The sequence below is a fragment of the Acanthochromis polyacanthus genome, chromosome 16, assembly GCF_021347895.1.
Source record: "Acanthochromis polyacanthus isolate Apoly-LR-REF ecotype Palm Island chromosome 16, KAUST_Apoly_ChrSc, whole genome shotgun sequence".
NCBI lineage: Eukaryota > Metazoa > Chordata > Actinopteri > Pomacentridae > Acanthochromis > Acanthochromis polyacanthus.
In genome coordinates this window covers 37,222,646-37,234,265 of record NC_067128.1, presented here as the reverse complement: position 1 = coordinate 37,234,265, position 11,620 = coordinate 37,222,646, and the positions used below count along the sequence as shown (strand labels likewise).

Genomic DNA, 11,620 nt, shown 5'->3' with positions numbered 1-11,620 from the left:
GAAACGAACTAATTCAGTTTCTGTTCTGTCGTTCCATTCAGAGGAAACAAACTTCTATTGTCCCAGAGTGAAGCAGTTCCAGCTTTGATCCTATCAGAGCTCTTCAATCACAGCTTTCATTCTCTGGTGGGAGGCACAACGTGCACTAAAGCGAGCGTGCATGAGGCAGGAAACAGACTCGTGCACGCTCGTGTGAGTAAAAGACAAAAGTGGAAATAAAACAGGATCTGCTGGATTAGTGAAGCAAATAAAATCAGGAGACACTTTGTGCACAGATGTGTGTGTGTGAACGAGTGTGTTTCGTGCACACACACATCTGTGCACGCACATCTGTGCACAAAGTGTCTCCCTTAGAAGAAGAAGAAGAAGAAGAGGAAGAAGAAGAAGAATCCCTGGAAAGTTTCCCTTTTCTCTGCTCAGAATCAGGAAATACAAGACAAGAGGCCATTGTTAGTGTGTTTGTGTGTGTGTGTGTGTGTGTGTGTGTGTGTGTGTGTGTGTGTGTGTGTGTGTGTCTCAGAGGTCAACGCCCTCTAACATGACTGTCAGACTGAATGTAGGTTGGCAGAGCAGCTGATTTACGGCCTTGAACTGGTTCTACAGGTAAATATTGGATCTGTTATGAAACAGGCACATGTCCAAACATGATATGGCAAAAAAATGACATTTAGACTCGACAAAATAAGTAAAGACACTCCATGTTTAGCAGGTAGAAGAAAACTTGAAGTCAGGGGGAAGAAAACTTTAATTTTTAAGCCAATTTCATGAAGTTAAATTTAGTTTTAAATCAGCTAATGCAGCCATTTAAGTTTAAATGAATATTATTCATATTATTATCATTATTGTGTCAAGCATTAAAATAATGTTTGCAACTTTAGATTTTCCTCCATCAGTAAATTACATTTAGCATCCGTGCATTTAATGAAGTGGTGGAACAGGTTCCTCAGTGATCTTTTAGACTCAAAAAATGATGTTTGGATTCAACAAAAGATAAATTAATTAACAGTTTACATCTTTTTCAGTTCAAACAAATACTAAGGAAATTATATTCAACCAACAAACTATACTGAGTTGGAAATATTAAACTTTCCTCCTCAGTTAAAGCTATGGCAAACACACTGTGAAGCATGGTGGAGGCAGCATCATGTTCCAACTGGTTTTCTAACAGTATTTAAGTTACATTTCTGTGTCTCATGTATGTTTATTATCAGAATTATGAAAACTGAACTTGGGTTTCTTCATCAGTTTTTGCTTTTAATGTGTTTATTCAGGCAGTAGCTTTTAGGAAATTAATTATTCCAACAGGAAAACTGTCTCTAATTGACTGTGTTTTATCATAAACATAATTTCACCACAGATTATAAACAGACGTAGAAACTCGTCTGTATCCGGGCAGATTTGTCAAATTAAAGTTAAGCTCCTCCCCCAACTACCATCCTGATTGGACCGTTGCCCTGCCCTGTCCTCCAGTCAGGTTGCAGCATCCCCACAGCTGTCTGGGTGTGGCGGCCATGTTTGCAGTTTGTTTCCTTTTGTAGTTTTCTGGACAAGTTGGAACAAAGTCGGTCCTGGTTGGTTTGTTGGTTTTAGACCCGCAGGTCCGGTTTGATTCTCTGTTTGTCTCTTAATAAACGACTCCTGGTTTTACGTCTCTGTCCTGAACAATCCACCAGGTTATTAAACTGAACAGCTTCTCTGCTAAATATGACTAGCACTAGCATTAGCATTAGCTACAGAACGTGATCGTGAGTCGACTGCTGGTCGGATCACAGTGGAAATGTTCACTAATATAAGAATTATCCATCTTGAAATGTTCTTTATGTCATTTTAGTTTTAGCTGCAGGTTTTCAGACACGATCTGAAACGTCCAGGTGGGTTTAGGAGGTAGAAATCCTCAACTCACAGTGAAGAAAAAGGAAGTTTTCAAGTGGATTTAATGACGTTATTTCATTCAGTTTTAAATCAACAAACACAGAAAGTTTAGTTTAATTCAGACATTATATTAAGTTGATCCAACGTTATTCTGCCAACCCTTTAAATGATGTTTGCAACCTAAAGCTTTGTCTAAATCAGTAAATTATTACTGTTACTGTGTGTGTTGAAATAATTTTTACAGGTAAATATACGATAAGATGCTTCAGGATTATAAATCATATATTAGAAATCAATAGTCTGTCTGTGGGTCAAAGCAGGAAGTGAAGGTGAACAGTCAGAGGTCACATGGCGTCTGCTCGGTCATCTGACAGGAAGTTTGTTTGTTTGCTTTGTTTGATGTTTCCAGGTGGTGTGTCAGCGGCCGACCAATCAGACGGCAGGAAAAGGTACAAGCCTCAAAAACAAAGAGAGAGAAAAGGTAAATAAACGTGAACTCTGATCTGACAGGACTGTTTGTTGGAGTTAAAGCTGAAAATAATGAATGGATATATCAGGTGTTTAACTGATGAATAGAAATGATTTACTGTTAGCTAATAAAGGAAAACAAGCATTTAATTTAAGTTAATGTTACTTCTTTGTCATTATATAAAGCAGTAAGGGACAAAGATAAACCTTCATTAACCTTCCTGTTTTCCTCAGTTATGGGCATCAAAAAATCCTGTTTCCTTGTCTCAAAAAAATCCAAAAATTCAGCAAAAAAAGTTCCCTAAATGTACAGAAATTTGCAAAACCTTCAGGAAGAAAATTCCAATAATTCCTGATGAATGTCCCTTAAAAGTTTTATTTTAAAAATCCTCCAAATTTGGCAGGAAAATTTTTATAAATATTTAAAACAAAAATGAGTAAAAATCTTCGAAAAAATACTAAAAATATCTAAAGTGATTCCATTTTGATAAAAAAATTTTTAACATACCTTTTTTCCACCAAAAATTTCCCAAAAATGTTGCAAATGTGGACATCAGAAGTTTCACTGTGGAAATTCTTTTTTCCCCACATTTTCAAACTTTAATTCGGTTAATTTGACCCACAGGACGACCAGACATCGACTCTCAGGAGACAGGAGGTGGATGAAGCCTGAAAGCAGAGCGCTCAGCTTCTATTTGTGTCCACAGATGGAGGTTCACCTGCAGGACCGGAGGACGGGAGGCCAAACGGAGCCATCTGGTCGGTCAGCATCCACCTCCTCCCACACTGATGCTTCCTCCTTCCTCTGGCGTTGAGCTGCAGAATCACTTCACAGAGAGGAGAGGATTCAGGTCTATGGATTCATCAGCGGCTGCTCAGGTCGACGCTTTACAGGAAGAAGAAACGAATCCTGAATCAGTTAAAGTGAAGCTGCTGAATCCTGCTGTACCAACAGAACCTCAGAGATGCTAACTAGCAATAAAATATGAGACTTTTAGGTGGTAAAACAAGGAATATTTTGTGTTCTGAAGATGTTTTCTTTGAGCTGCCTGCAGTGAAAAATGAAGTTCAAAGCCAATATGATGATGTTTATCTAAAATCCTTCCAGAAATAAAACTGCTCCTGAATCTCTGCTGAAAGTAGTAAAATGTGAAACACGGTGGAGGCGGCATCATGATGAAGCACGGTGGAGGCAGCATCATGATGTGAAGCACGGTGGAGGCAGCATCATGATGAAGCACGGTGGAGACAGCATCATGATGAAGCACGGTGGAGGCAGCATCATGATGAAGCACGGTGGAGGCAGCATCATGACGTGAAGCACGGTGGAGGCAGCATCATGATGTGAAGCACGGTGGTGGCAGCATCATGATGTGAAGCACGGTGGAGGCAGCATCATGATGTGAAGCACGGTGGAGGCAGCATCATGATGTGAAGCACGGTGGAGGGAGCATCATGATGTGAAGCATGGTGGAGGGAGCATCATGATGTGAAGCATGGTGGAGGCAGCATCATGATGTGAAGCACGGTGGAGGCAGCATCATGATGAAGCACGGTGGAGACAGCATCATGATGAAGCACGGTGGAGGCAGCATCATGATGAAGCACGGTGGAGGCAGCATCATGACGTGAAGCACGGTGGAGGCAGCATCATGATGTGAAGCACGGTGGTGGCAGCATCATGATGTGAAGCACGGTGGAGGCAGCATCATGATGTGAAGCACGGTGGAGGCAGCATCATGATGTGAAGCACGGTGGTGGAAGCATCATGACGTGAAGCACGGTGGAGACAGCATCATGATGAAGCACGGTGGAGGCAGCATCATGACGTGAAGCACGGTGGAGGCAGCATCATGACGTGAAGCACGGTGGAGACAGCATCATGATGAAGCACGGTGGAGGCAGCATCATGATGAAGCACGGTGGAGGCAGCATCATGATGTGAAGCATGGTGGTGGCAGCATCATGATATGAAGCATGGTGGAGGCAGCATCATGATGTGAAGCACGGTGGAGGCAGCATCATGATGTGAAGCACGGTGGAGGCAGCATCATGATGAAGCACGGTGGTGGCAGCATCATGATGAAGCATGGTGGTGGCAGCATCATGATGTGAAGCATGGTGGAGGCAGCATCATGATGAAGCATGGTGGAGGCAGCATCATGATGTGAAGCATGGTGGAGGCAGCATCAAGATGAAGCATGGTGGAGGCAGCATCATGATGTGAAGCACGGTGGTGGCGGCATCATGATGTGAAGCACGGTGGAGGCAGCATCATGATGAAGCACGGTGGAGGCAGCATCATGATGTGAAGCACGGTGGAGGCAGCATCATGATGTGAAGCACGGTGGAGGCAGCATCATGATGTGAAGCATGGTGGAGGCAGCATCATGATGTGAAGCACGGTGGTGGCAGCATCATGATGTGAAGCATGGTGGAGGCAGCATCATGATGAAGCACGGTGGTGGCAGCATCATGATGTGAAGCATGGTGGAGGCAGCATCATGATGAAGCATGGTGGAGGCAGCATCATGATGTGAAGCATGGTGGAGGCAGCATCATGATGAAGCACGGTGGTGGCAGCATCATGATGTGAAGCATGGTGGTGGCAGCATCATGATGTGAAGCATGGTGGAGGCAGCATCATGATGAAGCACGGTGGTGGCAGCATCATGATGTGAAGCATGGTGGAGGCAGCATCATGATGAAGCACGGTGGTGGCAGCATCATGATGTGAAGCACGGTGGAGGCAGCATCATGATGAAGCACGGTGGAGGCAGCATCATGATGTGAAGCACGGTGGAGGCAGCATCATGATGAAGCACGGTGGAGGCAGCATCATGATGAAGCATGGTGGAGGCAGCATCATGATGTGAAGCACGGTGGAGGCAGCATCATGATGAAGCACGGTGGAGGCAGCATCATGATGTGAAGCACGGTGGAGGCAGCATCATGATGAAGCACGGTGGAGGCAGCATCATGATGGGTTTTAACTGGGATTATTTTACATAATTACCAGTTATTTTACAGAAATATAAATGGGAATTCATAGTTTTAAATTTTTTAGCTATAAAATTACACCATTTTATTTTACCGTATTTAAGTCAGAGACATATTGGTAATTTACAGATATTTGATGTTATTTGAAGAATATTAACACGAGAAAAATGGTAAATATTTTTTAAAATGTTGTTTTACTAAATTAAAGACAATATTGATTAAAACCACTGATTTTTTAAAAAGCATGCTAACTGGAAAAATGTATGAAACTAAACCATCATTTTTGTCCAACCCTATTTCATTAGTTTTTTTTTTTTTAATAATTATGTTAATCAACAATTCAAAAGTGATGGCTGATTTTGATTATTTAATTTTCAATAAATTTTTATTTATTGTTACTTTTGTGAGTTTCAAGTGATTTCAGTGAGAATTGTGGGTTTTTCCTTCTTTAACTGAGGGGTACCAACAATTTTGTCCACGTGTGTATTTAAGATGCGTTGTCTTAAAACAAGTCCCTCCATCTGAAATGTCTCTTGTTCAGTGAATTTATCTGAAATCAAGTGGGATGAGACATTTAGACTAAAAATCAGACAAACAGACCTGGTAAGAGTTTTTGCAGTGTGGATGTTTACTTGGGTTTATCTATGAGGTGTTCTTTTCTGTCTCTTTTAGCTTTTCCACACTGTGTGAACTCTCGTGTGTCTCTTCTTGTGTTTCAGACTTTTTTTTTTAGTTTTTTTACACTGTGTGAACTCTCGTGTGTCTCTTCTTGTGTTTCAGACTTTTTTAAAAGTTTTTTTCCACAGTAAACAGCGTCAGTAAACATCTAATATTTCCACGCTGACCTGCTTTCCTTCTGTTTGCTCTGCTGTGGTTGACCCACACCGTTGTGTCCTCTGGTGTCTGCCGGTTACACAACGCTGTGCAAACGTCCGTCATGGAAACAGATTTGGTTTTATTGGTGGAGCTCAGTTTAATGTGAACTTACAAACAGCTTGTCTTCAGGGGAGGAGGATTCAAAACAGCGAAGACACAAAGAGCCTGAACATAAAGGAAGGCTTTGTTTAGCTGAAAGGAGATGAAACACTAAACCTGAAACGTGCTCATATCCCCGGCCTGATTTAGAGCATGAAGACAGAGTTTAGATTCACCGCCTCCGTCTGTCATCGCTTCAGATTACTGTCCACATTTAGGATCATTTCAAGAACTAAAGCAGAAAATATGTCATGAAATATGAACATAAGTGGAAAATATGTTGTAAAATATGAACGTGAATAGAAAATGTGTCTTAAAATATGAACAAAAACAGAAAATATATCTTAAAATATTAACATAAGTAGAAAATGTGTCTTAAAATATGAACAAAAACAGAAAATATATCTTAAAATATTAACATAAGTAGAAAATGTGTCTTAAATAATGAACATAAAATATAATCAGAAAATAGAAAAATCTAGGAAAATAATAAAAATAAAAGTACACTCAGCAGTAAGTTAAAGTAATCTAAGGTAAATATTGCCACAATTTAATGAAATAAAAAATATATTTAAAAAATCTGTTTTACTGACTTAGAAAAACCTTTTAATTTGTGAATATTATTTTTTATTCTATTTTCTATATTTTGTGTAATTTAAGCTCAGATTGTTGAATCAGTTCATTTCAGTCCAAATGCAGTGAATTAAAAATGAAGTTACCTTACTGAATGAATTAATAATGGTGGAAGCTGAAAAAGGAAGAGTGTTGTATGACTTTCAGGAAAGAGTTGAGGCAGGCTTTGGATGGTCAGGAGGTGCTTCCAGATGACTGGACAACTACAGCAAATGTGATCAGGGAGACAGGTCGGAGAGTACTTGGTGTGTCATCTGGAAGGAAAGGAGATAAGGAGACTTGGTGGTGGAATGAGGAGGTGCAGGAGTGGATCCAGAGAAAGAGGTTAGCTAAGAAGAAGTGGGACACTGAGAGGACTGAAGAGAGTAGACAGGAGTACAGGGAGATGCAGCGTAAGGTGAAAGTAGAGGTGGCAAAGGCCAAACAAGGGGCTTACGATGACTTGTATGCTAGGTTGGACAGTAAGGAGGGAGAGACTGATCTGTACAGGTTGGCAAGGCAGAGACAGAGATGGGAAGGACGTGCAGCAGGTTAGGGTGATAAAGGATAAGGATGGAAGTGTGTTGACAGGTGCCAATAGTGTGATGGGAAGATGGAAAGAGTACTTTGAAGAGTTGATGAATGAGGAAGATGAGAGAGAACGAAGAGTAGAAGAGGTGACTGTTGTGGACCAGGAAGTAGCAAAGATTAGTAAGGATGAAGTGAGGAGGGCATTGAAGAGGATGAAGAGTGGAAAGGCACTTGGTCCTGATGATATACCTGTGGAGGTATGGAAGTGTCTCGGAGAGGTAGCAGTAGAGTTTCTGACTGGGTTGTTCAACAGGATCTTAGATAGTGAGAAGATGCCCGAGGAATGGAGGAGAAGTGTGCTGGTGCCCATCTTTAAGAACAAGGGAGATGTGCAGAGTTGTGGCAACTACAGAGGAATAAAGCTGATGAGCCACACGATGAAGCTATGGGAAAGAGTAGTTGAAGCTGGACTAAGGGCAGAGGTGAACATCTGTGAGCAGCACTATGGTTTCATGCCAAGAAAGAGTACAACAGATGCAATATTTGCTTTGAGGATGTTGATAGAGAAGTATTTTGTATTGTATTTTGTATTTATTATTTCATTTCAGGCAAGTATATACAGTAGAATCGCATTTTATGCATACAGATATAATTATTTCCATACAGCAGCTGCAAAGCTACAGTAGGTGTTACATACAGTAGGATCTGATGCCTGAAAGGGAGTGGGAGGAAGAAAACTTATTTAATCCCACCCCCGTCCCCTTTACTTAAATTCAAATTTTTCACTTCCTATAAATAAAGACAAGGAATTCAAAATAAACTAGTTATCTATAAACATAAGTTATTCATTAAATAGGCAATGCATGACAAGTATTAAAACTTAGTGAGATTAACCATAGATAATAGCAACAACAGTTAAATAGCGACAACAATTTCATACCAACGATGGTAAGGAATTATACATACCAAAAGGTATGGCACAGGATTTAGAGTAGTAATTGTATGAAAAATGCATACATACGCATACATACATGCATACATCTACATATCCATATATACACACATGTATGCCAACAATGGACAATATACCAACGACAGTAAGGAAACAACAAGACACACTTGATAACACAGGTAAAGAATCAAGACCCTTTTTCAATATACTGTGACCAGACTTTATGTTTAAATTGTCGTTTGAAACTATGAATACTTTGGCATTGCTTGTGCTGAGTTTCCAGGCTGTTCCACAGCTTCACTCCACATACAGACACACAAAACCATTTACGAGTGTTTTTAGTACTTGGTATGATAAAGTTTCCAAATCCTCTTAAATTATGAACTGTTTCTTTTATTCTGAAAAACTGTTGTACGTTATGTGGCAAAAAATTATTGAATGCTTTGTATAAGATTAATAATGTATTGTATATTACAAGATCTTTAAATTTTAGCAACTTTGATTGGATAAAAAGATTGTGGGTATGTTCAAGAAAACCAGCCTTATGAATGATCCGTACAGCTCTTTTCTGTAATATGACTAAAGGATGTATTGTGCACTGGTAAGTGTTCCCCCACACCTCCACACAATATGTGAGGTATGGGAGTACAAGAGTGCAATACAGGGTACGTAGAGCATTTGCATCAAGACATCGTTTCACTTTATTTATTATATAGAGGCATTTGGAAATTTTTGTTTTTATTTGTCGGATGTGAGCTTTCCAAGATAACTTGTTATCAATTATGACACCTAGGAATTTATTTTCACAAACATTTTCGATCTCAATATCATCAATACTTATCCGCAACTCTGAGTTTGCTGAAAGGTTTCCGAAGGTCATCACTTTAGTTTTATTTACATTTAGAGATAATTTATTTATATCCATCCATCTTTTAATTTCATTGAGTTCCCTATTCAAAGTACGGACTAGCTCCTTATAATCATTACTGCTATAGATTATGTTTGTGTCGTCAGCAAAAAGAATTAGTTTTAGTGATTGAGAAACATTGAAGATATCATTTATATACAAGTTGAACAGTTTTGGTCCTAAAACGGACCCCTGGGGGACACCGCAAACAATGCCAAGGTGTTCAGATTGACACTGTCCGATTTTTACATATTGTACCCTTCCTATTAAGTAACTTTTAATCCAGTCCCCGGGTACACCTCGGATTCCATATAATTCCAGTTTCTTTGATAGGATATCATGATTGATTGTATCAAAAGCTTTCTTGAGGTCGATAAAGACTCCAACTGCAATTTTTTTCTGATCTAGTGCATTGGTTATTTCTTCAGTGGCTTCTATCAGTACAGAGAAGGTCAGAAGGAGCTGCATTGTGTCTTCGTAGATCTGGAGAAAGCTTCTGACAGGGTGCCCAGAGAGGAACTGTGGTTTTGTATGAGGAAGTCTGGAGTGGCAGAGAAGTATGTTAGAGTGGTGCAGGACATGTATGAGGACTGTAAGACAGTGGTGAGGTGTGCTGTAGGAGTAACAGAGGAGTTCAAGGTGGAGGTGGGAGTACATCAGGGATCAGCTCTGAGCCCCTTCTTGTTTGCTATGGTGATGGACAGGATGACAGACGAGGTTAGACAGGAGTCTCCATGGACTATGATGTTTGCAGATGACATTGTGATCTGTAGTGAGAGCAGGGAACAGGTGGAGGAGAAGCTAGAGGCGTGGAGGTTTGCCCTGGAAAGGAGAGGAATGAAGGTTAGTCGCAGCAAGACGGAGTATCTGTGTGTGAATGAGAGGGACCCAAGTGGAAGAGTGAGGTTACAGGGAGAAGAGATCAAGAAGGTGGAGGATTTTAAGTACTTAGGGTCAACAGACCAGAGCAATGGAGAGTGTGGAAAAGAGGTGAAGAAGCGTGTACAGGCAGGCTGGAACGGCTGGAGAAAAGTGTCAGGTGTGATGTGTGATAGAAGAGTTTCAGCTAAAATGAAAGGAAAGGTTTACAAAACTGTGGTGAGACCAGCCATGTTGTTTGGTCTGGAGACAGTGTCCCTGAGGAAAAGACAGGAGGCAGAGCTGGAGGTAGTAGAACTGAAGATGCTGAGGTTCTCTTTGAGATTGACCAGGATGGATAGGATCAGGAATGAGTACATCAGAGGGACAGCACATGTTAGAGGCTTTGGAGATAAAGTCAGAGAGGCCAGACTGAGATGGTTCAGACATGTCCAGAGGAGAGAGAGTGAATATATTGGTAGAAGGATGCTGAGTTTCCCACTGCCAGGCAGGAGGCCTATAGGAAGACCAAAGAGGAGGTTTATGGATGTGGTTAAAGAGGACATGAAGGTAGTTGGTGTGAGAGAAGAGGATGCAGCAGACAGGGTTAGATGGAGGCAATGGATTCACTGTGGAGACCCCTGAAGGGAAAAGAAGAACACTGAATAAATTAATAATTATTATTATTATTAACTTCATTGGCTTCTTTACTTTGAGGTGAGAATTTTAAGTTCAGAATTTAAAACAATATTTTTCAAATTTGTTTTCATATTTATGGTAAATAGATGTTTTAAAAATACTCATAAATAATGTGGAAATATGACTTATTTTTGTGAATAATCAGTTTTAAAAACATGTTTCTGCTACAAATCAGTAAATAATTAAAATACATCTAAGAGGAAAAGCTCATTCTGCTTCAACAGTTTCATTCAAAGCTGTCAGAGATTTTCTGTTGAGGCCAAACATTATTTTCTAGAGGGTGGTTGGATTTATTTTATTTCAAAAACTTCTTATCTTTTTGTATTTCATATAATTTGTTTCTTAAATCCTGTTTTTTCTTTTGCTTTTTGCACATTTTTGTCTTTATCTAAATGTGCTGTTTAAAAAATAAAACTTAATTTGGCTGTAAATGTTCCAGCTCACTTTGTTCTGCAGATGAATCGGTAAATCTTTAACCTTTTCAGCGGCTTGTTGTGATGATTTCATGACCTTTACCTTCCTGACGGCCGTCTGAACCACTCAAATAAAACCATCATGGCTGAGTTTCTGCTGAGTCACTGGAACAGAAATAAAACGGAAATAAAATGATAAAGGTTTGCCCTCATCATCATCAGTGGAAAAAGCCCCAGAGTTTTATTTAGACCAGAAGAACATCTGGGTTCAGAGGACTTTGGCTGAGTTTCATCACTTTACTGGGTAAATATAAAGCAAGCAGGAAGCTATAA

At 40.1% G+C, this 11,620-nt stretch overlaps 1 long non-coding RNA gene across 1 annotated transcript; it reads right to left on the bottom strand.

Moving 5' to 3' along the window:
- Window positions 1–1,916: 1,916 nt before the first annotated feature.
- LOC127530394 (uncharacterized) lies at window positions 1,917–3,049 on the bottom strand. Its single transcript, XR_007937001.1, has 2 exons — window positions 2,849–3,049; window positions 1,917–2,329 (listed from the first exon to the last, which is right to left on the bottom strand). It is a non-coding gene; the product is annotated as an uncharacterized LOC127530394 (long non-coding RNA).
- Between the last annotated feature and the right edge of the window lie 8,571 nt (window positions 3,050–11,620).